This window comes from Oncorhynchus kisutch, linkage group LG19 (assembly GCF_002021735.2).
Source record: "Oncorhynchus kisutch isolate 150728-3 linkage group LG19, Okis_V2, whole genome shotgun sequence".
NCBI lineage: Eukaryota > Metazoa > Chordata > Actinopteri > Salmoniformes > Salmonidae > Oncorhynchus > Oncorhynchus kisutch.
In genome coordinates, this window is record NC_034192.2 from 21,960,022 (window position 1) to 21,986,064 (window position 26,043).

Sequence of the window (26,043 nt, forward strand, 5' to 3'; positions counted from 1 at the left end):
TGATAGCAGCAATTCTTAAAACAGGTACGGACAGGGATCGAAAACATGATCTTCAGTTTTTGAAAATGATGACATAAAAGTTGGCAACCATGCACTTCTGTTCTATAAATGTACTAACAGGGATTGAACACATATTCTTCAGATTACAAGAACAAATGATTTTGCACATCTCTGTTTCCTGCTTAGAATTGCAACATTCTGGAAAGTAGTAGTTGGGTCTTTGCAAAAAAACATGGAGAAGCTGGGGATTGAACCCAGGACCTCATACATGCAAAGCATGCGCTCTACCACTGAGCTACATCCCCTATCTTGGAAAGAAAAAAAATTTGCAATTTTTTTTAAATGTCACTTTTATTTAACCAGGTAAGCCAGTTAAGGACAAGTTCTCATACACCACTGCGAGCTGGCCAAGATAAAGCAAAGCAGTGCAGCACAAACAACAACACAGAGTTACACATGGAACAAACAAATCCGGGCTTGGGACAAGCAAATGTGACCCAAAAGAGACACTCTGGCAGAGCAACTTAGTTTTGAATTGTATTTTTTTGTTTTTCAGTTTAGTTTTCTTAATTTGGTTTGGTTTTTAACCTTATGGTCCACTTAGGAGTCTATGACAAGTCACAGTAAAACATTAACATTTTTAACCATAACATAAAAATAAAAATAAATAATTCTATACAATCTACATTAACAATCTAAATGGACCAAAAAGAGACAATAGAAAAGACTTTCAATTGCAATGTGAGAAAATGATGGTAACTAGTCTGGCCCTAATTCAGGTTATTTAAAAAATAAAAATATGTAAGCCAGGGCGGGATCAGCCAGCGGCGGATTCCCACATTCATATACAGTCTGGAAGCGGAGGGGTGAACTATTAATACAATGTACTTTTTATATACACCACTCCATTGAAACTACAATGAAATGATAGCAGCAATTCTTAAAACAGGTACGGACAGGGATCGAAAACATGATCTTCAGTTTTTGAAAATGATGACATAAAAGTTGGCAACCATGCACTTCTGTTCTATAAATGTACTAACAGGGATTGAACACATATTCTTCAGATTACAAGAACAAATGATTTTGCACATCTCTGTTTCCTGCTTAGAATTGCAACATTCTGGAAAGTAGTAGTTGGGTCTTTGCAAAAAAACATGGAGAAGCTGGGGATTGAACCCAGGACCTCATACATGCAAAGCATGCACTCTACCACTGAGCTACATCCCCTTTCTGGGAAAGAAAAAAATGTTGCAGATTTTTTTAAATGTCACTTTTATTTAACCAGGTAAGCCAGTTAAGGACAAGTTCTCATACACCACTGCGAGCTGGCCAAGATAAAGCAAAGCAGTGCAACACAAACAACAACACAGAGTTACACATGGAACAAACAAATCCGGGCTTGGGACCAGCAAAGTGACCCAAAAGAGACACTCTGGCGGAGCAACTTAGTTTTTAATTGTATTTTTTTGTTTTTCAGTTTAGTTTTCTTAATTTGGTTTGGTTTTTAACCTTATGGTCCACTTAGGAGCCTACGACAAGTCACAGTAAATCATTAACATTTTTAACCATAACATAAAAATAAAAATAAATAATAATATACAATCTACATTAACAATCTAAATGGACCAAAAAGAGACAATAGAAAAGACTTTCAATTGCAATGTGAGAAAATGATGGTAACTAGTCTGGCCCTAATTCAGGTTATTATTATTTTTTTTTAATGTAAGCCAGGGCGGGATCAGCCAGCGGCGGCTTCCCACATTCATATACAGTCTGGATGCGGAGGGGTGAACTATTAATACAATGTACTTTTTATATACACCACTCCATTGAAACTACAATGAAATGATAGCAGCCATTCTTAAAACAGGTACGGACAGGGATCGAAAACATGATCTTCAGTTTTTGAAAATTATGACATAAAAGTTGGCAACCATGCACTTCTGTTCTATAAATGTACTAACAGGGATTGAACGCATATTCTTCAGATTACAAGACCTAATGATTTTGCACATCTCTGTTTCCTGCTTAGAATTTCAACATTCTGGAAAGTAGAAGTTGGGTCTTTGCAAAAAAACATGGAGAAGCTGGGGATTGAACCCAGGACCTCATACATGCAAAGCATGCACTCTACCACTGAGCTACATCCCCTATCTGGGAAAGAAAAAAAATTTGCTCATTTTTTTAAATGTCACTTTTATTTAACCAGGTAAGCCAGTTAAGGACAAGTTCTCATACACCACTGCGAGCTGGCCAAGATAAAGCAAAGCAGTTCAGCACAAACAACAACACAGAGTTACACATGGAACAAACAAATCCGGGCTTGGGACAATCAAAATTGACCCAAAAGAGACACTCTGGCGGAGCAACTTAGTTTTTAATTGTATTTTTTGTTTTTCAGTTTAGTTTTCTTAATTTGGTTTGGTTTTTAACCTTATGGTCCACTTAGGAGTCTATGACAAGTCACAGTAAAACACTAACATTTTTAACCATAACATAAAAATAAAAATAAATAATTCTATACAATCTACATTAACAATCTAAATGGACCAAAAAGAGACAATAGAAAAGACTTTCAATTGCAATGTGAGAAAATGATGGTAACTAGTCTGGCCCTATTTCAGGTTATTTAAAAAATAAAAATATGTAAGCCAGGGCGGGATCAGCCAGCGGCGGATTCCCACATTCATATACAGTCTGGATGCGGAGGGGTGAACTATTAATACAATGTACTTTTTATATACACCACTCCATTGAAACTACAATGAAATGATAGCAGCAATTCTTAAAACAGGTACGGACAGGGATTGAAAACATGATCTTCAGTTTTTGAAAATGATGACATAAAAGTTGGCAACCATGCACTTCTGTTCTATAAATGTACTAACAGGGATTGAACGCATATTCTTCAGATTACAAGACCAAATGATTTTGCACATCTCTGTTTCCTGCTTAGAATTGCAACATTCTGGAAAGTAGTAGTTGGGTCTTTGCAAAAAAACATGGAGAAGCTGGGGATTGAACCCAGGACCTCATACATGCAAAGCATGCGCTCTACCACTGAGCTACATCCCCTATCTTGGAAAGAAAAAAAATTGCAATTTTTTTAAATGTCACTTTTATTTAACCAGGTAAGCCAGTTAAGGACAAGTTCTCATACACCACTGCGAGCTGGCCAAGATAAAGCAAAGCAGTGCAGCACAAACAACAACACAGAGTTACACATGGAACAAACAAATCCGGGCTTGGGACAAGCAAATGTGACCCAAAAGAGACACTCTGGCGGAGCAACTTAGTTTTTAATTGTATTTTTTTGTTTTTCAGTTTAGTTTTCTTAATTTGGTTTGGTTTTTAACCTTATGGTCCACTTAGGAGTCTATGACAAGTCACAGTAAAACATTAACATTTTTAACCATAACATAAAAATAAAAATAAATAATTCTATACAATCTACATTAACAATCTAAATGGACCAAAAAGAGACAATAGAAAAGACTTTCAATTGCAATGTGAGAAAATGATGGTAACTAGTCTGGCCCTAATTCAGGTTATTTAAAAAATAAAAATATGTAAGCCAGGGCGGGATCAGCCAGCGGCGGATTCCCACATTCATATACAGTCTGGAAGCGGAGGGGTGAACTATTAATACAATGTACTTTTTATATACACCACTCCATTGAAACTACAATGAAATGATAGCAGCAATTCTTAAAACAGGTACGGACAGGGATCGAAAACATGATCTTCAGTTTTTGAAAATGATGACATAAAAGTTGGCAACCATGCACTTCTGTTCTATAAATGTACTAACAGGGATTGAACACATATTCTTCAGATTACAAGAACAAATGATTTTGCACATCTCTGTTTCCTGCTTAGAATTGCAACATTCTGGAAAGTAGTAGTTGGGTCTTTGCAAAAAAACATGGAGAAGCTGGGGATTGAACCCAGGACCTCATACATGCAAAGCATGCGCTCTACCACTGAGCTACATCCCCTATCTGGGAAAGAAAAAAATGTTGCAATTTTTTTAAATGTCACTTTTATTTAACCAGGTAAGCCAGTTAAGGACAAGTTCTCATACACCACTGCGAGCTGGCCAAGATAAAGCAAAGCAGTGCAACACAAACAACAACACAGAGTTACACATGGAACAAACAAATCCGGGCTTGGGACAAGCAAATGTGACCCAAAAGAGACACTCTGGCGGAGCAACTTAGTTTTGAATTGTATTTTTTTGTTTTTCAGTTTAGTTTTCTTAATTTGGTTTGGTTTTTAACCTTATGGTCCACTTAGGAGTCTATGACAAGTCACAGTAAAATCATTAACATTTTTAACCATAACATAAAAATAAAAATAAATAATTCTATACAATCTACATTAACAATCTAAATGGACCAAAAAGAGACAATAGAAAAGACTTTCAATTGCAATGTGAGAAAATGATGGTAACTAGTCTGGCCCTAATTCAGGTTATTATTATTATTTTTTTAATGTAAGCCAGGGCGGGATCAGCCAGCGGCGGCTTCCCACATTCATATACAGTCTGGAGGCGGAGGGGTGAACTATTAATACAATGTACTTTTTATATACACCACTCCATTGAAACTACAATGAAATGATAGCAGCAATTCTTAAAACAGGTACGGACAGGGATCGAAAACATGATCTTCAGTTTTTGAAAATTATGACATAAAAGTTGGCAACCATGCACTTCTGTTCTATAAATGTACTAACAGGGATTGAACACATATTCTTCAGATTACAAGAACAAATGATTTTGCACATCTCTGTTTCCTGCTTAGAATTGCAACATTCTGGAAAGTAGTAGTTGGGTCTTTGCAAAAAAACATGGAGAAGCTGGGGATTGAACCCAGGACCTCATACATGCAAAGCATGCACTCTACCACTGAGCTACATCCCCTTTCTGGGAAAGAAAAAAATGTTGCTGATTTTTTTAAATGTCACTTTTATTTAACCAGGTAAGCCAGTTAAGGACAAGTTCTCATACACCACTGCGAGCTGGCCAAGATAAAGCAAAGCAGTGCAACACAAACAACAACACAGAGTTACACATGGAACAAACAAATCCGGGCTTGGGACCAGCAAAGTGACCCAAAAGAGACACTCTGGCGGAGCAACTTAGTTTTTAATTGTATTTTTTTGTTTTTCAGTTTAGTTTTCTTAATTTGGTTTGGTTTTTAACCTTATGGTCCACTTAGGAGTCTATGACAAGTCACAGTAAAACACTAACATTTTTAACCATAACATAAAAATAAAAATAAATAATTCTATACAATCTACATTAACAATCTAAATGGACCAAAAAGAGACAATAGAAAAGACTTTCAATTGCAATGTGAGAAAATGATGGTAACTAGTCTGGCCCTAATTCAGGTTATTTAAAAAATAAAAATATGTAAGCCAGGGCGGGATCAGCCAGCGGCGGATTCCCACATTCATATACAGTCTGGAAGCGGAGGGGTGAACTATTAATACAATGTACTTTTTATATACACCACTCCATTGAAACTACAATGAAATGATAGCAGCAATTCTTAAAACAGGTACGGACAGGGATCGAAAACATGATCTTCAGTTTTTGAAAATGATGACATAAAAGTTGGCAACCATGCACTTCTGTTCTATAAATGTACTAACAGGGATTGAACACATATTCTTCAGATTACAAGAACAAATGATTTTGCACATCTCTGTTTCCTGCTTAGAATTGCAACATTCTGGAAAGTAGTAGTTGGGTCTTTGCAAAAAAACATGGAGAAGCTGGGGATTGAACCCAGGACCTCATACATGCAAAGCATGCACTCTACCACTGAGCTACATCCCCTTTCTGGGAAAGAAAAAAATGTTGCAGATTTTTTTAAATGTCACTTTTATTTAACCAGGTAAGCCAGTTAAGGACAAGTTCTCATACACCACTGCGAGCTGGCCAAGATAAAGCAAAGCAGTGCAACACAAACAACAACACAGAGTTACACATGGAACAAACAAATCCGGGCTTGGGACCAGCAAAGTGACCCAAAAGAGACACTCTGGCGGAGCAACTTAGTTTTTAATTGTATTTTTTTGTTTTTCAGTTTAGTTTTCTTAATTTGGTTTGGTTTTTAACCTTATGGTCCACTTAGGAGCCTACGACAAGTCACAGTAAATCATTAACATTTTTAACCATAACATAAAAATAAAAATAAATAATTCTATACAATCTACATTAACAATCTAAATGGACCAAAAAGAGACAATAGAAAAGACTTTCAATTGCAATGTGAGAAAATGATGGTAACTAGTCTGGCCCTAATTCAGGTTATTTAAAAAATAAAAATATGTAAGCCAGGGCGGGATCAGCCAGCGGCGGATTCCCACATTCATATACAGTCTGGAAGCGGAGGGGTGAACTATTAATACAATGTACTTTTTATATACACCACTCCATTGAAACTACAATGAAATGATAGCAGCAATTCTTAAAACAGGTACGGACAGGGATCGAAAACATGATCTTCAGTTTTTGAAAATGATGACATAAAAGTTGGCAACCATGCACTTCTGTTCTATAAATGTACTAACAGGGATTGAACACATATTCTTCAGATTACAAGAACAAATGATTTTGCACATCTCTGTTTCCTGCTTAGAATTGCAACATTCTGGAAAGTAGTAGTTGGGTCTTTGCAAAAAAACATGGAGAAGCTGGGGATTGAACCCAGGACCTCATACATGCAAAGCATGCGCTCTACCACTGAGCTACATCCCCTATCTGGGAAAGAAAAAAATTTGCAATTTTTTTAAATGTCACTTTTATTTAACCAGGTAAGCCAGTTAAGGACAAGTTCTCATACACCACTGCGAGCTGGCCAAGATAAAGCAAAGCAGTGCAACACAAACAACAACACAGAGTTACACATGGAACAAACAAATCCGGGCTTGGGACAAGCAAAGTGACCCAAAAGAGACACTCTGGCAGAGCAACTTAGTTTTTAATTGTATTTTTTTGTTTTTCAGTTTAGTTTTCTTAATTTGGTTTGGTTTTTAACCTTATGGTCCACTTAGGAGTCTATGACAAGTCACAGTAAAACATTAACATTTTTAACCATAACATAAAAATAAAAATAAATAATTCTATACAATCTACATTAACAATCTAAATGGACCAAAAAGAGACAATAGAAAAGACTTTCAATTGCAATGTGAGAAAATGATGGTAACTAGTCTGGCCCTAATTCAGGTTATTTAAAAAATAAAAATATGTAAGCCAGGGCGGGATCAGCCAGCGGCGGATTCCCACATTCATATACAGTCTGGAAGCGGAGGGGTGAACTATTAATACAATGTACTTTTTATATACACCACTCCATTGAAACTACAATGAAATGATAGCAGCAATTCTTAAAACAGGTACGGACAGGGATCGAAAACATGATCTTCAGTTTTTGAAAATGATGACATAAAAGTTGGCAACCATGCACTTCTGTTCTATAAATGTACTAACAGGGATTGAACACATATTCTTCAGATTACAAGAACAAATGATTTTGCACATCTCTGTTTCCTGCTTAGAATTGCAACATTCTGGAAAGTAGTAGTTGGGTCTTTGCAAAAAAACATGGAGAAGCTGGGGATTGAACCCAGGACCTCATACATGCAAAGCATGCGCTCTACCACTGAGCTACATCCCCTATCTGGGAAAGAAAAAAATGTTGCATATTTTTTTAAATGTCACTTTTATTTAACCAGGTAAGCCAGTTAAGGACAAGTTCTCATACACCACTGCGAGCTGGCCAAGATAAAGCAAAGCAGTGCAACACAAACAACAACACAGAGTTACACATGGAACAAACAAATCCGGGCTTGGGACCAGCAAAGTGACCCAAAAGAGACACTCTGGCGGAGCAACTTAGTTTTTAATTGTATTTTTTTGTTTTTCAGTTTAGTTTTCTTAATTTGGTTTGGTTTTTAACCTTATGGTCCACTTAGGAGTCTATGACAAGTCACAGTAAAATCATTAACATTTTTAACCATAACATAAAAATAAAAATAAATAATTCTATACAATCTACATTAACAATCTAAATGGACCAAAAAGAGACAATAGAAAAGACTTTCAATTGCAATGTGAGAAAATGATGGTAACTAGTCTGGCCCTAATTCAGGTTATTTAAAAAATAAAAATATGTAAGCCAGGGCGGGATCAGCCAGCGGCGGCTTCCCACATTCATATACAGTCTGGAAGCGGAGGGGTGAACTATTAATACAATGTACTTTTTATATACACCACTCCATTGAAACTACAATGAAATGATAGCAGCAATTCTTAAAACAGGTACGGACAGGGATCGAAAACATGATCTTCAGTTTTTGAAAATTATGACATAAAAGTTGGCAACCATGCACTTCTGTTCTATAAATGTACTAACAGGGATTGAACACATATTCTTCAGATTACAAGAACAAATGATTTTGCACATCTCTGTTTCCTGCTTAGAATTGCAACATTCTGGAAAGTAGTAGTTGGGTCTTTGCAAAAAAACATGGAGAAGCTGGGGATTGAACCCAGGACCTCATACATGCAAAGCATGCGCTCTACCACTGAGCTACATCCCCTTTCTGGGAAAGAAAAAAATGTTGCTATTTTTTTAAATGTCACTTTTATTTAACCAGGTAAGCCAGTTAAGGACAAGTTCTCATACACCACTGCGAGCTGGCCAAGATAAAGCAAAGCAGTGCAACACAAACAACAACACAGAGTTACACATGGAACAAACAAATCCGGGCTTGGGACCAGCAAAGTGACCCAAAAGAGACACTCTGGCGGAGCAACTTAGTTTTTAATTGTATTTTTTTGTTTTTCAGTTTAGTTTTCTTAATTTGGTTTGGTTTTTAACCTTATGGTCCACTTAGGAGTCTATGACAAGTCACAGTAAAACATTAACATTTTTAACCATAACATAAAAATAAAAATAAATAATTCTATACAATCTACATTAACAATCTAAATGGACCAAAAAGAGACAATAGAAAAGACTTTCAATTGCAATGTGAGAAAATGATGGTAACTAGTCTGGCCCTAATTCAGGTTATTTAAAAAATAAAAATATGTAAGCCAGGGCGGGATCAGCCAGCGGCGGCTTCCCACATTCATATACAGTCTGGAAGCGGAGGGGTGAACTATTAATACAATGTACTTTTTATATACACCACTCCATTGAAACTACAATGAAATGATAGCAGCAATTCTTAAAACAGGTACGGACAGGGATCGAAAACATGATCTTCAGTTTTTGAAAATTATGACATAAAAGTTGGCAACCATGCACTTCTGTTCTATAAATGTACTAACAGGGATTGAACACATATTCTTCAGATTACAAGAACAAATGATTTTGCACATCTCTGTTTCCTGCTTAGAATTGCAACATTCTGGAAAGTAGTAGTTGGGTCTTTGCAAAAAAACATGGAGAAGCTGGGGATTGAACCCAGGACCTCATACATGCAAAGCATGCGCTCTACCACTGAGCTACATCCCCTATCTGGGAAAGAAAAAAATGTTGCTATTTTTTTAAATGTCACTTTTATTTAACCAGGTAAGCCAGTTAAGGACAAGTTCTCATACACCACTGCGAGCTGGCCAAGATAAAGCAAAGCAGTGCAACACAAACAACAACACAGAGTTACACATGGAACAAACAAATCCGGGCTTGGGACAAGCAAAGTGACCCAAAAGAGACACTCTGGCAGAGCAACTTAGTTTTTAATTGTATTTTTTTGTTTTTCAGTTTAGTTTTCTTAATTTGGTTTGGTTTTTAACCTTATGGTCCACTTAGGAGTCTATGACAAGTCACAGTAAAACACTAACATTTTTAACCATAACATAAAAATAAAAATAAATAATTCTATACAATCTACATTAACAATCTAAATGGACCAAAAAGAGACAATAGAAAAGACTTTCAATTGCAATGTGAGAAAATGATGGTAACTAGTCTGGCCCTAATTCAGGTTATTTAAAAAATAAAAATATGTAAGCCAGGGCGGGATCAGCCAGCGGCGGCTTCCCACATTCATATACAGTCTGGAAGCGGAGGGGTGAACTATTAATACAATGTACTTTTTATATACACCACTCCATTGAAACTACAATGAAATGATAGCAGCAATTCTTAAAACAGGTACGGACAGGGATCGAAAACATGATCTTCAGTTTTTGAAAATTATGACATAAAAGTTGGCAACCATGCACTTCTGTTCTATAAATGTACTAACAGGGATTGAACACATATTCTTCAGATTACAAGAACAAATGATTTTGCACATCTCTGTTTCCTGCTTAGAATTGCAACATTCTGGAAAGTAGTAGTTGGGTCTTTGCAAAAAAACATGGAGAAGCTGGGGATTGAACCCAGGACCTCATACATGCAAAGCATGCGCTCTACCACTGAGCTACATCCCCTTTCTGGGAAAGAAAAAAATGTTGCTATTTTTTTAAATGTCACTTTTATTTAACCAGGTAAGCCAGTTAAGGACAAGTTCTCATACACCACTGCGAGCTGGCCAAGATAAAGCAAAGCAGTGCAACACAAACAACAACACAGAGTTACACATGGAACAAACAAATCCGGGCTTGGGACCAGCAAAGTGACCCAAAAGAGACACTCTGGCGGAGCAACTTAGTTTTTAATTGTATTTTTTGTTTTTCAGTTTAGTTTTCTTAATTTGGTTTGGTTTTTAACCTTATGGTCCACTTAGGAGTCTATGACAAGTCACAGTAAAATCATTAACATTTTTAACCATAACATAAAAATAAAAATAAATAATTCTATACAATCTACATTAACAATCTAAATGGACCAAAAAGAGACAATAGAAAAGACTTTCAATTGCAATGTGAGAAAATGATGGTAACTAGTCTGGCCCTAATTCAGGTTATTTAAAAAATAAAAATATGTAAGCCAGGGCGGGATCAGCCAGCGGCGGCTTCCCACATTCATATACAGTCTGGAAGCGGAGGGGTGAACTATTAATACAATGTACTTTTTATATACACCACTCCATTGAAACTACAATGAAATGATAGCAGCAATTCTTAAAACAGGTACGGACAGGGATCGAAAACATGATCTTCAGTTTTTGAAAATTATGACATAAAAGTTGGCAACCATGCACTTCTGTTCTATAAATGTACTAACAGGGATTGAACACATATTCTTCAGATTACAAGAACAAATGATTTTGCACATCTCTGTTTCCTGCTTAGAATTGCAACATTCTGGAAAGTAGTAGTTGGGTCTTTGCAAAAAAATATGGAGAAGCTTGGGATTGAACCCAGGACCTCATACATGCAAAGCATGCGCTCTACCACTGAGCTACATCCCCTATCTGGGAAAGAAAAACATTTTGCTCATTTTTTTAAATGTCACTTTTATTTAACCAGGTAAGCCAGTTAAGGACAAGTTCTCATACACCACTGCGAGCTGGCCAAGATAAAGCAAAGCAGTTCAACACAAACAACAACACAGAGTTACACATGGAACAAACAAATCCGGGCTTGGGACAAGCAAAAGTGACCCAAAAGAGACACTCTGGCAGAGCAACTTAGTTTTTAATTTTATTTTTTTGTTTTTCAGTTTAGTTTTCTTAATTTGGTTTGGTTTTTAAACTTATGGTCCACTTAGGAGTCTATGACAAGTCACAGTAAAACACTAACATTTTTAACCATAACATAAAAATAAAAATAAATAATTCTATACAATCTACATTAACAATCTAAATGGACCAAAAAGAGACAATAGAAAAGACTTTCAATTGCAATGTGAGAAAATGATGGTAACTAGTCTGGCCCTAATTCAGGTTATTTAAAAAATAAAAATATGTAAGCCAGGGCGGGATCAGCCAGCGGCGGCTTCCCACATTCATATACAGTCTGGAAGCGGAGGGGTGAACTATTAATACAATGTACTTTTTATATACACCACTCCATTGAAACTACAATGAAATGATAGCAGCAATTCTTAAAACAGGTACGGACAGGGATCGAAAACATGATCTTCAGTTTTTGAAAATTATGACATAAAAGTTGGCAACCATGCACTTCTGTTCTATAAATGTACTAACAGGGATTGAACACATATTCTTCAGATTACAAGAACAAATGATTTTGCACATCTCTGTTTCCTGCTTAGAATTGCAACATTCTGGAAAGTAGTAGTTGGGTCTTTGCAAAAAAACATGGAGAAGCTGGGATTGAACCCAGGACCTCATACATGCAAAGCATGCGCTCTACCACTGAGCTACATCCCCTTTCTGGGAAAGAAAAAAATGTTGCTTATTTTTTTAAATGTCACTTTTATTTAACCAGGTAAGCCAGTTAAGGACAAGTTCTCATACACCACTGCGAGCTGGCCAAGATAAAGCAAAGCAGTGCAACACAAACAACAACACAGAGTTACACATGGAACAAACAAATCCGGGCTTGGGACCAGCAAAGTGACCCAAAAGAGACACTCTGGCGGAGCAACTTAGTTTTGAATTGTATTTTTTAGTTTTTCAGTTTAGTTTTCATAATTTGGTTTGGTTTTTAACCTTATGGTCCACTTAGGAGCCTACGACAAGTCACAGTAAATCATTAACATTTTTAACCATAACATAAAAATAAAAATAAATAATTCTATACAATCTACATTAACAATCTAAATGGACCAAAAAGAGACAATAGAAAAGACTTTCAATTGCAATGTGAGAAAATGATGGTAACTAGTCTGGCCCTAATTCAGGTTATTTAAAAAATAAAAATATGTAAGCCAGGGCGGGATCAGCCAGCGGCGGCTTCCCACATTCATATACAGTCTGGAAGCGGAGGGGTGAACTATTAATACAATGTACTTTTTATATACACCACTCCATTGAAACTACAATGAAATGATAGCAGCAATTCTTAAAACAGGTACGGACAGGGATCGAAAACATGATCTTCAGTTTTTGAAAATTATGACATAAAAGTTGGCAACCATGCACTTCTGTTCTATAAATGTACTAACAGGGATTGAACACATATTCTTCAGATTACAAGAACAAATGATTTTGCACATCTCTGTTTCCTGCTTAGAATTGCAACATTCTGGAAAGTAGTAGTTGGGTCTTTGCAAAAAAATATGGAGAAGCTTGGGATTGAACCCAGGACCTCATACATGCAAAGCATGCGCTCTACCACTGAGCTACATCCCCTATCTGGGAAAGAAAAACATTTTGCTCATTTTTTTAAATGTCACTTTTATTTAACCAGGTAAGCCAGTTAAGGACAAGTTCTCATACACCACTGCGAGCTGGCCAAGATAAAGCAAAGCAGTTCAACACAAACAACAACACAGAGTTACACATGGAACAAACAAATCCGGGCTTGGGACAAGCAAAGTGACCCAAAAGAGACACTCTGGCAGAGCAACTTAGTTTTTAATTTATTTTTTTGTTTTTCAGTTTAGTTTTCTTAATTTGGTTTGGTTTTTAAACTTATGGTCCACTTAGGAGTCTATGACAAGTCACAGTAAAACACTAACATTTTTAACCATAACATAAAAATAAAAATAAATAATTCTATACAATCTACATTAACAATCTAAATGGACCAAAAAGAGACAATAGAAAAGACTTTCAATTGCAATGTGAGAAAATGATGGTAACTAGTCTGGCCCTAATTCAGGTTATTTAAAAAATAAAAATATGTAAGCCAGGGCGGGATCAGCCAGCGGCGGCTTCCCACATTCATATACAGTCTGGAAGCGGAGGGGTGAACTATTAATACAATGTACTTTTTATATACACCACTCCATTGAAACTACAATGAAATGATAGCAGCAATTCTTAAAACAGGTACGGACAGGGATCGAAAACATGATCTTCAGTTTTTGAAAATTATGACATAAAAGTTGGCAACCATGCACTTCTGTTCTATAAATGTACTAACAGGGATTGAACACATATTCTTCAGATTACAAGAACAAATGATTTTGCACATCTCTGTTTCCTGCTTAGAATTGCAACATTCTGGAAAGTAGTAGTTGGGTCTTTGCAAAAAAACATGGAGAAGCTGGGGATTGAACCCAGGACCTCATACATGCAAAGCATGCGCTCTACCACTGAGCTACATCCCCTTTCTGGGAAAGAAAAAAATGTTGCTATTTTTTTAAATGTCACTTTTATTTAACCAGGTAAGCCAGTTAAGGACAAGTTCTCATACACCACTGCGAGCTGGCCAAGATAAAGCAAAGCAGTGCAACACAAACAACAACACAGAGTTACACATGGAACAAACAAATCCGGGCTTGGGACAAGCAAAGTGACCCAAAAGAGACACTCTGGCAGAGCAACTTAGTTTTTAATTGTATTTTTTTGTTTTTCAGTTTAGTTTTCTTAATTTGGTTTGGTTTTTAACCTTATGGTCCACTTAGGAGTCTATGACAAGTCACAGTAAAACACTAACATTTTTAACCATAACATAAAAATAAAAATAAATAATTCTATACAATCTACATTAACAATCTAAATGGACCAAAAAGAGACAATAGAAAAGACTTTCAATTGCAATGTGAGAAAATGATGGTAACTAGTCTGGCCCTAATTCAGGTTATTTAAAAAATAAAAATATGTAAGCCAGGGCGGGATCAGCCAGCGGCGGCTTCCCACATTCATATACAGTCTGGAAGCGGAGGGGTGAACTATTAATACAATGTACTTTTTATATACACCACTCCATTGAAACTACAATGAAATGATAGCAGCAATTCTTAAAACAGGTACGGACAGGGATCGAAAACATGATCTTCAGTTTTTGAAAATTATGACATAAAAGTTGGCAACCATGCACTTCTGTTCTATAAATGTACTAACAGGGATTGAACACATATTCTTCAGATTACAAGAACAAATGATTTTGCACATCTCTGTTTCCTGCTTAGAATTGCAACATTCTGGAAAGTAGTAGTTGGGTCTTTGCAAAAAAACATGGAGAAGCTGGGGATTGAACCCAGGACCTCATACATGCAAAGCATGCGCTCTACCACTGAGCTACATCCCCTTTCTGGGAAAGAAAAAAATGTTGCTATTTTTTAAATGTCACTTTTATTTAACCAGGTAAGCCAGTTAAGGACAAGTTCTCATACACCACTGCGAGCTGGCCAAGATAAAGCAAAGCAGTGCAACACAAACAACAACACAGAGTTACACATGGAACAAACAAATCCGGGCTTGGGACCAGCAAAGTGACCCAAAAGAGACACTCTGGCGGAGCAACTTAGTTTTGAATTGTATTTTTTAGTTTTTCAGTTTAGTTTTCATAATTTGGTTTGGTTTTTAACCTTATGGTCCACTTAGGAGCCTACGACAAGTCACAGTAAATCATTAACATTTTTAACCATAACATAAAAATAAAAATAAATAATTATATACAATCTACATTAACAATCTAAATGGACCAAAAAGAGACAATAGAAAAGACTTTCAATTGCAATGTGAGAAAATGATGGTAACTAGTCTGGCCCTAATTCAGGTTATTATTATTTTTTTTTAATGTAAGCCAGGGCGGGATCAGCCAGCGGCGGCTTCCCACATTCATATACAGTCTGGATGCGGAGGGGTGAACTATTAATACAATGTACTTTTTATATACACCACTCCATTGAAACTACAATGAAATGATAGCAGCAATTCTTAAAACAGGTACGGACAGGGATTGAAAACATGATCTTCAGTTTTTGAAAATTATGACATAAAAGTTGGCAACCATGCACTTCTGTTCTATAAATGTACTAACAGGGATTGAACGCATATTCTTCAGATTACAAGACCAAATGATTTTGCACATCTCTGTTTCCTGCTTAGAATTTCAACATTCTGGAAAGTAGAAGTTGGGTCTTTGCAAAAAAACATGGAGAAGCTGGGGATTGAACCCAGGACCTCATACATGCAAAGCATGCGCTCTACCACTGAGCTACATCCCCTATCTTGGAAAGAAAAAAATTTGCAATTTTTTTTAAATGTCACTTTTATTTAACCAGGTAAGCCAGTTAAGGACAAGTTCTCATACACCACTGCGAGCTGGCCAAGATAAAGCAAAGCAGTGCAGCACAAACAACAACACAGAGTTACACATGGAACAAACAAATCCGGGCTTGGGACAAGCAAATGTGACCCAAAAGAGACACTCTGGCGGAGCAACTTAGTTTTTAATTGTATTGTTTTGTTTTTCAGTTTAGTTTTCTTAATTTGGTTTGGTTTTTAACCTTATGGTCCACTTAGGAGTCTATGACAAGTCACAGTAAAACATTAACATTTTTAACCATAACATAAAAATAAAAATAAATAATTCTATACAATCTACATTAACAATCTAAATGGACCAAAAAGAGACAATAGAAAAGACTTTCAATTGCAATGTGAGAAAATGATGGTAACTAGTCTGGCCCTAATTCAGGTTATTTAAAAATAAAAATATGTAAGCCAGGGCGGGATCAGCCAGCGGCGGCTTCCCACATTCATATACAGTCTGGAAGCGGAGGGGTGAACTATTAATACAATGTACTTTTTATATACACCACTCCATTGAAACTACAATGAAATGATAGCAGCAATTCTTAAAACAGGTACGGACAGGGATCGAAAACATGATCTTCAGTTTTTGAAAATTATGACATAAAAGTTGGCAACCATGCACTTCTGTTCTATAAATGTACTAACAGGGATTGAACACATATTCTTCAGATTACAAGAACAAATGATTTTGCACATCTCTGTTTCCTGCTTAGAATTGCAACATTCTGGAAAGTAGTAGTTGGGTCTTTGCAAAAAAACATGGAGAAGCTGGGGATTGAACCCAGGACCTCATACATGCAAAGCATGCGCTCTACCACTGAGCTACATCCCCTATCTGGGAAAGAAAAAAATTTGCTATTTTTTTAAATGTCACTTTTATTTAACCAGGTAAGCCAGTTAAGGACAAGTTCTCATACACCACTGCGAGCTGGCCAAGATAAAGCAAAGCAGTGCAACACAAACAACAACACAGAGTTACACATGGAACAAACAAATCCGGGCTTGGGACCAGCAAAGTGACCCAAAAGAGACACTCTGGCGGAGCAACTTAGTTTTTAATTGTATTTTTTGTTTTTCAGTTTAGTTTTCTTAATTTGGTTTGGTTTTTAACCTTATGGTCCACTTAGGAGTCTATGACAAGTCACAGTAAAACATTAACATTTTTAACCATAACATAAAAATAAAAATAAATAATTCTATACAATCTACATTAACAATCTAAATGGACCAAAAAGAGACAATAGAAAAGACTTTCAATTGCAATGTGAGAAAATGATGGTAACTAGTCTGGCCCTAATTCAGGTTATTTAAAAATAAAAATATGTAAGCCAGGGCGGGATCAGCCAGCGGCGGCTTCCCACATTCATATACAGTCTGGAAGCGGAGGGGTGAACTATTAATACAATGTACTTTTTATATACACCACTCCATTGAAACTACAATGAAATGATAGCAGCAATTCTTAAAACAGGTACGGACAGGGATCGAAAACATGATCTTCAGTTTTTGAAAATTATGACATAAAAGTTGGCAACCATGCACTTCTGTTCTATAAATGTACTAACAGGGATTGAACACATATTCTTCAGATTACAAGAACAAATGATTTTGCACATCTCTGTTTCCTGCTTAGAATTGCAACATTCTGGAAAGTAGTAGTTGGGTCTTTGCAAAAAAACATGGAGAAGCTGGGGATTGAACCCAGGACCTCATACATGCAAAGCATGCGCTCTACCACTGAGCTACATCCCCTTTCTGGGAAAGAAAAAAATGTTGCTATTTTTTTAAATGTCACTTTTATTTAACCAGGTAAGCCAGTTAAGGACAAGTTCTCATACACCACTGCGAGCTGGCCAAGATAAAGCAAAGCAGTGCAACACAAACAACAACACAGAGTTACACATGGAACAAACAAATCCGGGCTTGGGACCAGCAAAGTGACCCAAAAGAGACACTCTGGCGGAGCAACTTAGTTTTTAATTGTATTTTTTGTTTTTCAGTTTAGTTTTCTTAATTTGGTTTGGTTTTTAACCTTATGGTCCACTTAGGAGTCTATGACAAGTCACAGTAAAACATTAACATTTTTAACCATAACATAAAAATAAAAATAAATAATTCTATACAATCTACATTAACAATCTAAATGGACCAAAAAGAGACAATAGAAAAGACTTTCAATTGCAATGTGAGAAAATGATGGTAACTAGTCTGGCCCTAATTCAGGTTATTTAAAATAAAATTTAATGTAAGCCAGGGCGGGATCAGCCAGCGGCGGCTTCCCACATTCATATACAGTCTGGAAGCGGAGGGGTGAACTATTAATACAATGTACTTTTTATATACACCACTCCATTGAAACTACAATGAAATGATAGCAGCAATTCTTAAAACAGGTACGGACAGGGATCGAAAACATGATCTTCAGTTTTTGAAAATTATGACATAAAAGTTGGCAACCATGCACTTCTGTTCTATAAATGTACTAACAGGGATTGAACACATATTCTTCAGATTACAAGAACAAATGATTTTGCACATCTCTGTTTCCTGCTTAGAATTGCAACATTCTGGAAAGTAGTAGTTGGGTCTTTGCAAAAAAACATGGAGAAGCTGGGGATTGAACCCAGGACCTCATACATGCAAAGCATGCGCTCTACCACTGAGCTACATCCCCTATCTGGGAAAGAAAAAAATTTGCTAATTTTTTTAAATGTCACTTTTATTTAACCAGGTAAGCCAGTTAAGGACAAGTTCTCATACACCACTGCGAGCTGGCCAAGATAAAGCAAAGCAGTGCAACACAAACAACAACACAGAGTTACACATGGAACAAACAAATCCGGGCTTGGGACAAGCAAAGTGACCCAAAAGAGACACTCTGGCGGAGCAACTTAGTTTTTAATTGTATTTTTTTGTTTTTCAGTTTAGTTTTCTTAATTTGGTTTGGTTTTTAACCTTATGGTCCACTTAGGAGTCTATGACAAGTCACAGTAAAACATTAACATTTTTAACCATAACATAAAAATAAAAATAAATAATTCTATACAATCTACATTAACAATCTAAATGGACCAAAAAGAGACAATAGAAAAGACTTTCAATTGCAATGTGAGAAAATGATGGTAACTAGTCTGGCCCTAATTCAGGTTATTTAAAAATAAAAATATGTAAGCCAGGGCGGGATCAGCCAGCGGCGGCTTCCCACATTCATATACAGTCTGGAAGCGGAGGGGTGAACTATTAATACAATGTACTTTTTATATACACCACTCCATTGAAACTACAATGAAATGATAGCAGCAATTCTTAAAACAGGTACGGACAGGGATCGAAAACATGATCTTCAGTTTTTGAAAATTATGACATAAAAGTTGGCAACCATGCACTTCTGTTCTATAAATGTACTAACAGGGATTGAACACATATTCTTCAGATTACAAGAACAAATGATTTTGCACATCTCTGTTTCCTGCTTAGAATTGCAACATTCTGGAAAGTAGTAGTTGGGTCTTTGCAAAAAAACATGGAGAAGCTGGGGATTGAACCCAGGACCTCATACATGCAAAGCATGCGCTCTACCACTGAGCTACATCCCCTATCTGGGAAAGAAAAAAATGTTGCTATTTTTTTAAATGTCACTTTTATTTAACCAGGTAAGCCAGTTAAGGACAAGTTCTCATACACCACTGCGAGCTGGCCAAGATAAAGCAAAGCAGTGCAACACAAACAACAACACAGAGTTACACATGGAACAAACAAATCCGGGCTTGGGACCAAGCAAAGTGACCCAAAAGAGACACTCTGGCGGAGCAACTTAGTTTTTAATTGTATTTTTTTGTTTTTCAGTTTAGTTTTCTTAATTTGGTTTGGTTTTTAACCTTATGGTCCACTTAGGAGTCTATGACAAGTCACAGTAAAACATTAACATTTTTAACCATAACATAAAAATAAAAATAAATAATTCTATACAATCTACATTAACAATCTAAATGGACCAAAAAGAGACAATAGAAAAGACTTTCAATTGCAATGTGAGAAAATGATGGTAACTAGTCTGGCCCTAATTCAGGTTATTTAAAAATAAAAATATGTAAGCCAGGGCGGGATCAGCCAGCGGCGGCTTCCCACATTCATATACAGTCTGGAAGCGGAGGGGTGAACTATTAATACAATGTACTTTTTATATACACCACTCCATTGAAACTACAATGAAATGATAGCAGCAATTCTTAAAACAGGTACGGACAGGGATCGAAAACATGATCTTCAGTTTTTGAAAATTATGACATAAAAGTTGGCAACCATGCACTTCTGTTCTATAAATGTACTAACAGGGATTGAACACATATTCTTCAGATTACAAGAACAAATGATTTTGCACATCTCTGTTTCCTGCTTAGAATTGCAACATTCTGGAAAGTAGTAGTTGGGTCTTTGCAAAAAAACATGGAGAAGCTGGGGATTGAACCCAGGACCTCATACATGCAAAGCATGCGCTCTACCACTGAGCTACATCCCCTATCTGGGAAAGAAAAAAATGTTGCTATTTTTTTAAATGTCACTTTTATTTAACCAGGTAAGCCAGTTAAGGACAAGTTCTCATACACCACTGCGAGCTGGCCAAGATAAAGCAAAGCAGTGCAACACAAACAACAACACAGAGTTACACATGGAACAAACAAATCCGGGCTTGGGACCAGCAAAGTGACCCAAAAGAGACACTCTGGCGGAGCAACTTAGTTTTTAATTGTATTTTTTGTTTTTCAGTTTAGTTTTCTTAATTTGGTTTGGTTTTTAACCTTATGGTCCACTTAGGAGTCTATGACAAGTCACAGTAAACATTAACATTTTTAACCATAACATAAAAATAAAAATAAATAATTCTATACAATCTACATTAACAATCTAAATGGACCAAAAAGAGACAATAGAAAAGACTTTCAATTGCAATGTGAGAAAATGATGGTAACTAGTCTGGCCCTAATTCAGGTTATTTAAAAATAAAAATATGTAAGCCAGGGCGGGATCAGCCAGCGGCGGCTTCCCACATTCATATACAGTCTGGAAGCGGAGGGGTGAACTATTAATACAATGTACTTTTTATATACACCACTCCATTGAAACTACAATGAAATGATAGCAGCAATTCTTAAAACAGGTACGGACAGGGATCGAAAACATGATCTTCAGTTTTTGAAAATTATGACATAAAAGTTGGCAACCATGCACTTCTGTTCTATAAATGTACTAACAGGGATTGAACACATATTCTTCAGATTACAAGAACAAATGATTTTGCACATCTCTGTTTCCTGCTTAGAATTGCAACATTCTGGAAAGTAGTAGTTGGGTCTTTGCAAAAAAACATGGAGAAGCTGGGGATTGAACCCAGGACCTCATACATGCAAAGCATGCGCTCTACCACTGAGCTACATCCCCTATCTGGGAAAGAAAAAAATGTTGCTTATTTTTTTAAATGTCACTTTTATTTAACCAGGTAAGCCAGTTAAGGACAAGTTCTCATACACCACTGCGAGCTGGCCAAGATAAAGCAAAGCAGTGCAACACAAACAACAACACAGAGTTACACATGGAACAAACAAATCCGGGCTTGGGACAAGCAAAAGTGACCCAAAAGAGACACTCTGGCAGAGCAACTTAGTTTTTAATTTATTTTTTTGTTTTTCAGTTTAGTTTTCTTAATTTGGTTTGGTTTTTAAACTTATGGTCCACTTAGGAGTCTATGACAAGTCACAGTAAAACACTAACATTTTTAACCATAACATAAAAATAAAAATAAATAATTCTATACAATCTACATTAACAATCTAAATGGACCAAAAAGAGACAATAGAAAAGACTTTCAATTGCAATGTGAGAAAATGATGGTAACTAGTCTGGCCCTAATTCAGGTTATTTAAAAAATAAAAATATGTAAGCCAGGGCGGGATCAGCCAGCGGCGGCTTCCCACATTCATATACAGTCTGGAAGCGGAGGGGTGAACTATTAATACAATGTACTTTTTATATACACCACTCCATTGAAACTACAATGAAATGATAGCAGCAATTCTTAAAACAGGTACGGACAGGGATCGAAAACATGATCTTCAGTTTTTGAAAATTATGACATAAAAGTTGGCAACCATGCACTTCTGTTCTATAAATGTACTAACAGGGATTGAACACATATTCTTCAGATTACAAGAACAAATGATTTTGCACATCTCTGTTTCCTGCTTAGAATTGCAACATTCTGGAAAGTAGTAGTTGGGTCTTTGCAAAAAAATATGGAGAAGATGGGGATTGAACCCAGGACCTCATACATGCAAAGCATGCGCTCTACCACTGAGCTACATCCCCTTTCTGGGAAAGAAAAAAATGTTGCTTATTTTTTAAATGTCACTTTTATTTAACCAGGTAAGCCAGTTAAGGACAAGTTCTCATACACCACTGCGAGCTGGCCAAGATAAAGCAAAGCAGTGCAACACAAACAACAACACAGAGTTACACATGGAACAAACAAATCCGGGCTTGGGACCAGCAAAGTGACCCAAAAGAGACACTCTGGCGGAGCAACTTAGTTTTGAATTGTATTTTTTAGTTTTTCAGTTTAGTTTTCATAATTTGGTTTGGTTTTTAACCTTATGGTCCACTTAGGAGCCTACGACAAGTCACAGTAAATCATTAACATTTTTAACCATAACATAAAAATAAAAATAAATAATTATATACAATCTACATTAACAATCTAAATGGACCAAAAAGAGACAATAGAAAAGACTTTCAATTGCAATGTGAGAAAATGATGGTAACTAGTCTGGCCCTAATTCAGGTTATTATTATTTTTTTTTTAATGTAAGCCAGGGTGGGATCAGCCAGCGGCGGCTTCCCACATTCATATACAGTCTGGATGCGGAGGGGTGAACTATTAATACAATGTACTTTTTATATACACCACTCCATTGAAACTACAATGAAATGATAGCAGCAATTCTTAAAACAGGTACGGACAGGGATTGAAAACATGATCTTCAGTTTTTGAAAATTATGACATAAAAGTTGGCAACCATGCACTTCTGTTCTATAAATGTACTAACAGGGATTGAACGCATATTCTTCAGATTACAAGACCAAATGATTTTGCACATCTCTGTTTCCTGCTTAGAATTTCAACATTCTGGAAAATAGAAGTTGGGTCTTTGCAAAAAAACATGGAGAAGCTGGGGATTGAACCCAGGACCTCATACATGCAAAGCATGCGCTGTACCACTGAGCTACATCCCCTATCTTGGAAATAAAAAAATTTGCAATTTTTTTTAAATGTCACTTTTATTTAACCAGGTAAGCCAGTTAAGGACAAGTTCTCATACACCACTGCGAGCTGGCCAAGATAAAGCAAAGCAGTGCAAGCACAAACAACAACACAGAGTTACACATGGAACAAACAAATCCGGGCTTGGGACAAGCAAAGTGACCCAAAAGAGACACTCTGGCGGAGCAACTTAGTTTTTAATTGTATTTTTTGTTTTTCAGTTTAGTTTTCTTAATTTGGTTTGGTTTTTAACCTTATGGTCCACTTAGGAGTCTATGACAAGTCACAGTAAAACACTAACATTTTTAACCATAACATAAAAATAAAAATAAATAATTCTATACAATCTACATTAACAATCTAAATGGACCAAAAAGAGACAATAGAAAAGACTTTCAATTGCAATGTGAGAAAATGATGGTAACTAGTCTGGCCCTAATTCAGGTTATTTAAAAAATAAAAATATGTAAGCCAGGGCGGGATCAGCCAGCGGCGGCTTCCCACATTCATATACAGTCTGGAAGCGGAGGGGTGAACTATTAATACAATGTACTTTTTATATACACCACTCCATTGAAACTACAATGAAATGATAGCAGCAATTCTTAAAACAGGTACGGACAGGGATCGAAACATGATCTTCAGTTTTTGAAAATTATGACATAAAAGTTGGCAACCATGCACTTCTGTTCTATAAATGTACTAACAGGGATTGAACACATATTCTTCAGATTACAAGAACAAATGATTTTGCACATCTCTGTTTCCTGCTTAGAATTTGCAACATTCTGGAAAGTAGTAGTTGGGTCTTTGCAAAAAAACATGGAGAAGCTGGGGATTGAACCCAGGACCTCATACATGCAAAGCATGCGCTCTACCACTGAGCTACATCCCCTATCTGGAAAGAAAAACATGTTGCAATTTTTTTTTAAATGTCACTTTATTTAACCAGGTAAGCCAGTTAAGGACAAGTTCTCATACACCACTGCGAGCTGGCCAAGATAAAGCAAAGCAGTGCAACACAAACAACAACACAGAGTTACACATGGAACAAACAAATCCGGGCTTGGGACAGCAAAGTGACCCAAAGAGACACTCTGGCAGAGCAACTTAGTTTTTAATTGTATTTTTTGTTTTTCAGTTTAGTTTTCTTAATTTGGTTTGGTTTTTAACCTTATGGTCCACTTAGGAGTCCTATGACAAGTCACAGTAAACATTAACATTTTTAACCATAACATAAAAATAAAAATAAATAATTCTATACAATCTACATTAACAATCTAAATGGACCAAAAAGAGACAATAGAAAAGACTTTCAATTGCAATGTGAGAAAATGATGGTAACTAGTCTGGCCCTAATTCAGGTTATTAAAAAATAAAAATATGTAAGCCAGGGCGGGATCAGCCAGCGGCGGCTTCCCACATTCATATACAGTCTGGAAGCGGAGGGGTGAACTATTAATACAATGTACTTTTTATATACACCACTCCATTGAAACTACAATGAAATGATAGCAGCAATTCTTAAAACAGGTACGGACAGGGATCGAAAACATGATCTTCAGTTTTTGAAAATTATGACATAAAAGTTGGCACCATGCACTTCTGTTCTATAAATGTACTAACAGGGATTGAACACATATTCTTCAGATTACAAGAACAAATGATTTTGCACATCTCTGTTTCCTGCTTAGAATTGCAACATTCTGGAAAGTAGTAGTTGGGTCTTTGCAAAAAAACATGGAGAAGCTGGGGATTGAACCCAGGACCTCATACATGCAAAGCATGCGCTCTACCACTGAGCTACATCCCCTATCTGGAAAGAAAAAAATTTGCTATTTTTTTAAATGTCACTTTTATTTAACCAGGTAAGCCAGTTAAGGACAAGTTCTCATACACCACTGCGAGCTGGCCAAGATAAAGCAAAGCAGTGCAGCACAAACAACAACACAGAGTTACACATGGAACAAACAAATCCGGGCTTGGGACAAGCAAAGTGACCCAAAGAGACACTCTGGCGGAGCAACTTAGTTTTAATTGTATTTTTTTGTTTTTCAGTTTAGTTTTCTTAATTTGGTTTGGTTTTAACCTTATGGTCCACTTAGGAGTCTATGACAAGTCACAGTAAAACATTAACATTTTTAACCATAACATAAAAATAAAAATAAATAATTCTATACAATCTACATTAACAATCTAAATGGACCAAAAAGAGACAATAGAAAAGACTTTCAATTGCAATGTGAGAAATGATGGTAACTAGTCTGGCCCTAATTCAGGTTATTTAAAAAATAAAAATTATGTAAGCCAGGGCGGGATCAGCCAGCGGCGGCTTCCCACATTCATATACAGTCTGGAAGCGGAGGGGTGAACTATTAATACAATGTACTTTTTATATACACCACTCCATTGAAACTACAATGAAATGATAGCAGCAATTCTTAAAACAGGTACGGACAGGGATCGAAAACATGATCTTCAGTTTTTGAAAATTATGACATAAAAGTTGGCAACCATGCACTTCTGTTCTATAAATGTACTAACAGGGATTGAACGCATATTCTTCAGATACACAAACCAAATGATTTTGCACATCTCTGTTTCCTGCTTAGAATTGCAACATTCTGAAA

General features: G+C 36.3%; 28 non-coding genes across 28 annotated transcripts; all 28 read right to left on the bottom strand.

Annotated features, from left to right (window-relative positions):
* Positions 1 to 233: 233 nt before the first annotated feature.
* On the bottom strand, positions 234 to 305 carry trnaa-ugc (transfer RNA alanine (anticodon UGC)). The gene has a single exon. It is a non-coding gene; the product is annotated as a tRNA-Ala (tRNA).
* An 853-nt stretch (positions 306 to 1,158) lies between these two features.
* trnaa-ugc (transfer RNA alanine (anticodon UGC)) lies at positions 1,159 to 1,230 on the bottom strand. Its single transcript has one exon. It is a non-coding gene; the product is annotated as a tRNA-Ala (tRNA).
* An 852-nt stretch (positions 1,231 to 2,082) lies between these two features.
* Positions 2,083 to 2,154, bottom strand: trnaa-ugc (transfer RNA alanine (anticodon UGC)). The gene has a single exon. It is a non-coding gene; the product is annotated as a tRNA-Ala (tRNA).
* An 852-nt stretch (positions 2,155 to 3,006) lies between these two features.
* On the bottom strand, positions 3,007 to 3,078 carry trnaa-ugc (transfer RNA alanine (anticodon UGC)). The gene has a single exon. It is a non-coding gene; the product is annotated as a tRNA-Ala (tRNA).
* Positions 3,079 to 3,929: 851 nt separating this feature from the next.
* trnaa-ugc (transfer RNA alanine (anticodon UGC)) lies at positions 3,930 to 4,001 on the bottom strand. Its single transcript has one exon. It is a non-coding gene; the product is annotated as a tRNA-Ala (tRNA).
* Positions 4,002 to 4,855: 854 nt separating this feature from the next.
* Positions 4,856 to 4,927, bottom strand: trnaa-ugc (transfer RNA alanine (anticodon UGC)). Its single transcript has one exon. It is a non-coding gene; the product is annotated as a tRNA-Ala (tRNA).
* An 852-nt stretch (positions 4,928 to 5,779) lies between these two features.
* On the bottom strand, positions 5,780 to 5,851 carry trnaa-ugc (transfer RNA alanine (anticodon UGC)). Its single transcript has one exon. It is a non-coding gene; the product is annotated as a tRNA-Ala (tRNA).
* An 852-nt stretch (positions 5,852 to 6,703) lies between these two features.
* trnaa-ugc (transfer RNA alanine (anticodon UGC)) lies at positions 6,704 to 6,775 on the bottom strand. The gene has a single exon. It is a non-coding gene; the product is annotated as a tRNA-Ala (tRNA).
* Positions 6,776 to 7,625: 850 nt separating this feature from the next.
* Positions 7,626 to 7,697, bottom strand: trnaa-ugc (transfer RNA alanine (anticodon UGC)). The gene has a single exon. It is a non-coding gene; the product is annotated as a tRNA-Ala (tRNA).
* An 853-nt stretch (positions 7,698 to 8,550) lies between these two features.
* Positions 8,551 to 8,622, bottom strand: trnaa-ugc (transfer RNA alanine (anticodon UGC)). Its single transcript has one exon. It is a non-coding gene; the product is annotated as a tRNA-Ala (tRNA).
* Positions 8,623 to 9,473: 851 nt separating this feature from the next.
* On the bottom strand, positions 9,474 to 9,545 carry trnaa-ugc (transfer RNA alanine (anticodon UGC)). Its single transcript has one exon. It is a non-coding gene; the product is annotated as a tRNA-Ala (tRNA).
* An 851-nt stretch (positions 9,546 to 10,396) lies between these two features.
* trnaa-ugc (transfer RNA alanine (anticodon UGC)) lies at positions 10,397 to 10,468 on the bottom strand. Its single transcript has one exon. It is a non-coding gene; the product is annotated as a tRNA-Ala (tRNA).
* An 851-nt stretch (positions 10,469 to 11,319) lies between these two features.
* On the bottom strand, positions 11,320 to 11,391 carry trnaa-ugc (transfer RNA alanine (anticodon UGC)). The gene has a single exon. It is a non-coding gene; the product is annotated as a tRNA-Ala (tRNA).
* Positions 11,392 to 12,244: 853 nt separating this feature from the next.
* Positions 12,245 to 12,315, bottom strand: trnaa-ugc (transfer RNA alanine (anticodon UGC)). The gene has a single exon. It is a non-coding gene; the product is annotated as a tRNA-Ala (tRNA).
* Positions 12,316 to 13,167: 852 nt separating this feature from the next.
* On the bottom strand, positions 13,168 to 13,239 carry trnaa-ugc (transfer RNA alanine (anticodon UGC)). The gene has a single exon. It is a non-coding gene; the product is annotated as a tRNA-Ala (tRNA).
* An 851-nt stretch (positions 13,240 to 14,090) lies between these two features.
* Positions 14,091 to 14,162, bottom strand: trnaa-ugc (transfer RNA alanine (anticodon UGC)). Its single transcript has one exon. It is a non-coding gene; the product is annotated as a tRNA-Ala (tRNA).
* An 851-nt stretch (positions 14,163 to 15,013) lies between these two features.
* Positions 15,014 to 15,085, bottom strand: trnaa-ugc (transfer RNA alanine (anticodon UGC)). Its single transcript has one exon. It is a non-coding gene; the product is annotated as a tRNA-Ala (tRNA).
* Positions 15,086 to 15,935: 850 nt separating this feature from the next.
* Positions 15,936 to 16,007, bottom strand: trnaa-ugc (transfer RNA alanine (anticodon UGC)). Its single transcript has one exon. It is a non-coding gene; the product is annotated as a tRNA-Ala (tRNA).
* An 851-nt stretch (positions 16,008 to 16,858) lies between these two features.
* Positions 16,859 to 16,930, bottom strand: trnaa-ugc (transfer RNA alanine (anticodon UGC)). Its single transcript has one exon. It is a non-coding gene; the product is annotated as a tRNA-Ala (tRNA).
* An 848-nt stretch (positions 16,931 to 17,778) lies between these two features.
* Positions 17,779 to 17,850, bottom strand: trnaa-ugc (transfer RNA alanine (anticodon UGC)). The gene has a single exon. It is a non-coding gene; the product is annotated as a tRNA-Ala (tRNA).
* Positions 17,851 to 18,700: 850 nt separating this feature from the next.
* trnaa-ugc (transfer RNA alanine (anticodon UGC)) lies at positions 18,701 to 18,772 on the bottom strand. Its single transcript has one exon. It is a non-coding gene; the product is annotated as a tRNA-Ala (tRNA).
* Positions 18,773 to 19,622: 850 nt separating this feature from the next.
* Positions 19,623 to 19,694, bottom strand: trnaa-ugc (transfer RNA alanine (anticodon UGC)). Its single transcript has one exon. It is a non-coding gene; the product is annotated as a tRNA-Ala (tRNA).
* Positions 19,695 to 20,545: 851 nt separating this feature from the next.
* Positions 20,546 to 20,617, bottom strand: trnaa-ugc (transfer RNA alanine (anticodon UGC)). The gene has a single exon. It is a non-coding gene; the product is annotated as a tRNA-Ala (tRNA).
* Positions 20,618 to 21,465: 848 nt separating this feature from the next.
* trnaa-ugc (transfer RNA alanine (anticodon UGC)) lies at positions 21,466 to 21,537 on the bottom strand. Its single transcript has one exon. It is a non-coding gene; the product is annotated as a tRNA-Ala (tRNA).
* An 852-nt stretch (positions 21,538 to 22,389) lies between these two features.
* trnaa-ugc (transfer RNA alanine (anticodon UGC)) lies at positions 22,390 to 22,461 on the bottom strand. Its single transcript has one exon. It is a non-coding gene; the product is annotated as a tRNA-Ala (tRNA).
* An 852-nt stretch (positions 22,462 to 23,313) lies between these two features.
* On the bottom strand, positions 23,314 to 23,385 carry trnaa-ugc (transfer RNA alanine (anticodon UGC)). Its single transcript has one exon. It is a non-coding gene; the product is annotated as a tRNA-Ala (tRNA).
* An 851-nt stretch (positions 23,386 to 24,236) lies between these two features.
* On the bottom strand, positions 24,237 to 24,308 carry trnaa-ugc (transfer RNA alanine (anticodon UGC)). The gene has a single exon. It is a non-coding gene; the product is annotated as a tRNA-Ala (tRNA).
* An 846-nt stretch (positions 24,309 to 25,154) lies between these two features.
* On the bottom strand, positions 25,155 to 25,226 carry trnaa-ugc (transfer RNA alanine (anticodon UGC)). The gene has a single exon. It is a non-coding gene; the product is annotated as a tRNA-Ala (tRNA).
* Positions 25,227 to 26,043: the final 817 nt, after the last annotated feature.